This window comes from Triticum dicoccoides, chromosome 7B, assembly GCF_002162155.2.
Source record: "Triticum dicoccoides isolate Atlit2015 ecotype Zavitan chromosome 7B, WEW_v2.0, whole genome shotgun sequence".
In the NCBI taxonomy this organism is placed as follows: Eukaryota; Viridiplantae; Streptophyta; class Magnoliopsida; order Poales; family Poaceae; genus Triticum; species Triticum dicoccoides.
In genome coordinates, this window is record NC_041393.1 from 418363640 (window position 1) to 418368318 (window position 4679).

The window sequence follows — 4679 nt, forward strand, 5'->3', positions numbered from 1 at the left end:
CCCATCTCCCACCTCCAGCGCCGCGCCGCCAGGATCTCGACCTCAGCCACCGCCGATATCCTCCCGTGGTCGAGGGTGCCCGTCGTTGTAGTCCCCGGCCTGGATCCAATCGACGGGCACCTCTGCGCGACCCACCACCTTGCGTCCCCTGCGGATCCGGCCGCCACTATGACCTCTTCTCCTCCCTCTTTGATGCGCACGGGGGAGGGGGGTGAGGGCGCCGCCAGCGCCGGTCCAGATCGACTGTGGTGGCTGGTGCCACCCCTGAAGCTCCATGACGAACACATCCGGGATCCCGTTCCCGGCAACCCACAGATCCCCGCCTCTGGCTTATCTTGGAGCGGCCCCACCCAGGCTTACCATGGCAAGCCTGTGAGGAGCAGGGCGCCCACCATGGTGGTCCTCAACGACGAGCATCCCTGATCTCCTCCCCCTCCGATACCCCTTCTTCCATTGAGTTCCTAGATGCGAACTGCATGCATGTGAGAGGCTGCCCGGGAGGCAGTGGTGGCCTGCACTAGTAGCTATGGCAGTCTGCACTGCCCCTGCTACTGGTTGTGACGCGACGGGGTCATCGTCTTCAGTGACGGGAAAGGTGCCGGCGACGGTAAGGGTCAGATCCATCTTCTGCTTTGCACCACATAGCTCGGGTAATTGCCCGGATCGACTTCCTCCTTGCCTCAACGGTGGACGCAGTCCACATCACGCAAATTCCGGTTAAACAGATGTGCGAACGTTGCTATTCAGAAGTACATGCTTGCAGTCCAGTTCGTGGTCAATTCCTTTTGTTAGCAGTTCATCTCGCCATTGCATTGTTGTTCTCTTTTTTTGATCGTGCGATTCACTTCTTGTTTTGTATGCAGATCACTCTTTCTATAGGTCCCGAATCATGTAACTCTTCGAAAGGTTCGCAACCCTGTCCGTTGTAGTGCACCCTTTTCCTTGTGATCCAGAAATAGGAGACAAAAAAGAAGAAGTACCCTAGTTGAATGGGAGTAAGCGGTTCGCTTCGGTGGGCCTAGAGGTTCACTCCATAAAAATTGCAGTTGGCTTTGTAATATTTTCTATAGGAACAACGTTGCACAATGACGCATTTCGGCTGGTATGGCATGGGCTTCAATGCATATGCATTGAGCCATTTATATTTTGGTTTTGGGAACCATTTGCAGTGCACTCAATAAAGAAAAAAATAAGAGAATGTCGTCGTTCAGAAGTTCATGTTGTTCTTTTGGGAAACGCAATATACAATGTGAGTGCGGCTGTGCAAAACGAATCAATGGATATGTATGTCTTGAAGCTCGCTTTGTTCTCTCAAGTGGTTCGCTATAAAACTCCTTCATTGTTCACTATATCAATGCAGCACCTGCGGTGTGTTTGGTCCTCAGATGTGGTTCATTTTTGAGTGCGATGGTGTTCACTTGTGCAAAGCGTGGAAATGTGAAAAAAATAGTGAAACAAAAAAAATACGGTTCGCTTTGATGTATGTCGAGGTTCATTTGCACTCGTCTCTGCGGTCCACTCGTTCATAAAAATGTTAAAAAAAGACAACACAAACTCATATGAGAAAAATAACGTCCGACAAAAGAAATTATGCAGCTCGCTTGCCCGTCTGATGCAGTGCGGTTTTCATTCAGAAGCAGTGCGGTCTGCCGTGTGATGTTGTTCATCCCGTAAGTGAAAAAAAATGTTACGGAAACGAAAAAAAGTAATGTGGTTCACTTCTTGATAGTGTTGTGGTTCATTTACACCCGATGTGAAGTGCACTCTACTTTCTCGTCTTTTAAAAAATTACGTTTGAATAAAATAAATCATGCAGTTCTCTTACCCGTGTGATGCAGTGCGGTTTTTTCGTCCGTTCCAGTGCGGTTTTCAGTCGGATGAAGTACCCACGTCGATTTGGGTTTCGCGAAAAACAGAGTGTCCGCATTTCGGTAAACTTGAAATTCCTCTTAAACTGTAAAGAATTAGAGAGAGTGTTCTACATTAAAGACTTGCTTATCGTTGATATCTTTCCAACACGTATCGTTTGAATCATTCTGATGAACGGTTTGAACAAATTTACAAAAATACGTTCGCTGTCACTCACCGGCAGCCGCACCATTTTCAAAATTAAATTAAAACCGCAAGGAATCTGAAAACAAGTTCTACATACGAAAGTTGCACCTTGTCCATAGCTTTCCAAGGACGTATTACACGCCTCGTTTCGACAAATGGTTAAAAAACTAGAGAGAAAACAGTACCGAAAATTTGAAAAAATTTGAAAAACAGAATTCTGCGATTTAGTAAATTTGAAACTGCTCTTAAACCGTAATGAATTAGAGAAATATTTATATATGAAAAAGATGTGCCTCGACGATATCTATCCAAGGGCGTATCATTTGCTTCATTCCGACAAGCGGTTTAGAAAAAACGCGAAAATCGCTCGCTGCCACTCGTCATCAGCCGCACTATTTTCAAAACTGCTCTTAAACAGTGTGGAATCTCGAAAAGTGTTCAACATGTCGAAGTTGCGCCTAATCCATAGCTTTTCAATAGTATATTACATGCCTCATTCCGATAAACGGTTAAAAAATTACAGCGAAAACAGTACCGAAAAAGCACCGCATGCAAAAAATTTCGATACGAAGTTCACTAGTCTCTATTGCAGTGCTCGTCGTCAAAATGATGCAGTGCGCTTCTGTTGAGCGTGCAGTGCCGAAGTGATGTGCAGAATAGTTATTCTGTTAATATTAGCAGAATAGACCGTCTGTATATATATATATATATATATATATATATATATATATATATATATATATATATATATATATATATATATATATATATAGAGAGAGAGAGAGAGAGAGATTGAGTGAGCGTGGCCCACCATGAGGTCGAAAGAGTGGCGGCGGCTTGGATGGACTAACCTAGATAGACAATCTGCGTGAGAGAGTATAGAGCGTGTCGGTCGAGGCGCGAACAGGGAGATATATCATTTATGTGTGAAAGAAAACGAGGTTAAACGAGACTTAGATAAAGAGAGCAAGATTGAGCGAGTGTGGCCCGCCATGCGGAAGAAAGAGTGAGACAGTCTCGAGGGAGTGACCTAGATATACAACGTGCGTGCGTGTGCACGAGAGGTTGGGGGGCTAGATAGGCAATGCATGTATTTAGCGCGAGAGGGTGAGAGGGAGAGGGGGAGAGAGAGAGAGCTCGGCATGGGGTGCAATGGCGGGTGTGTGAGGTAAATACATTTGGTAACAGGAGTGAAAAAGGGGTTGTGTAGTTGAGAGACTTAGAGATCGAAACATGGAGAGAAAGAATGAACGTGTGTTGGAAACCGATAGCTTGCTAAGGTGGTTAGGAGAGGAAGATTGACCGATACAGGAATTATGTAGCGTTTGTGCGCGCGCGCGGGGGGGGGGGTGGGGGCTAAAACAACATTTGAGTGTACATAGTACAAGACTTAATATCGATGTTTCAATTCGGTGTACATTGTAAGATTTGAACCGAAGATCAGGCATATGGGTAATTATTTCAAATTCGTGCCATACTAAGTTTCGAAAAGTTGACATTGACTCAATTTGTTGTGCTATTTTGTAGGTCATATGTTTGAATCCATCCAAAAGTTTTCTCACTACCATGGTGTTCATCATATACATATAAATTTGTATTAAAAAAGTAGCATGGATACAGTGAAATGCGAAATCCATGTTAGAATTGGAGATCGCTACGTGATACACACTCTAATTCAAATAACTAACTACGTGACACACACTCTAATTCAAATAACTAATTATGTGACACACTCTAATCCATATTAGCGTGGGTACCGTTTCGATTTTTTCTAAATAACTCCTCATTAATTAATTTATAGTACTCTCTCTGTTCACTTTTATAAGACTTTGGAGATATTTCAGACAATGTGCAAAACAGTTCATTTTAAGTTGTCTGAAACGACTTACAAAAGTGAACGGATGGAGTATCTTGTTTCGAATGACTAATTATTGCAAGGAAAACACGGGCATGGTAATACATACAGATTCGTTTGCAAATGAAAGAAGATTCATTCGCATTCTCAAATGTAGGCGCACCAGGCAGACCAAGGTCGTGTCGGGGTGGATGCTGCTTCGGTGCCTTAAAGGCAACTGCCCTTGGGTGACTGACATGTGGGCCAGCCACCTGTTGGGCCCACATGTCATGGACACAAAGGCAGGTGCCTTAAGGCACCGAAGCATAGTCATGTCGGGGTGGTCGTGTGTGTCGGACGGACGCGTAGCACCCAGCCACCCACCCCCTCCCCCCTCCCAAAAAAGGACGATGACAATATAAGTTCGCGCTTCCACATTTCGGATTGAAATATCTGGCGGCCCCAATTCCAGCCCTGCAAAATCTCTCTTCTCCACCGTCCCCTTTCGCGCCCAAATTGCTCAAATCCCTAATTCGCCGCCATCCCTTGAATCGCCCCTCGTCTCGTCTCTTTCCCCACCGTTCCCCACCTCTGTGCCGGACGAAGACGACGGTCGCACTTCACCACCGCACCGGAGCTACCTCATCTACGCCCTCGTCCACCGCACCGGGTGGTCCACCGACAACATCGGCCGCTGCAAACGACGTGCCTCACAGACACGGAGTTCCACCGCATCAGGTGCGCTTCACTGACGCCGTCTCCCAGCTCACCGGGGCTACTTCACCCTGCA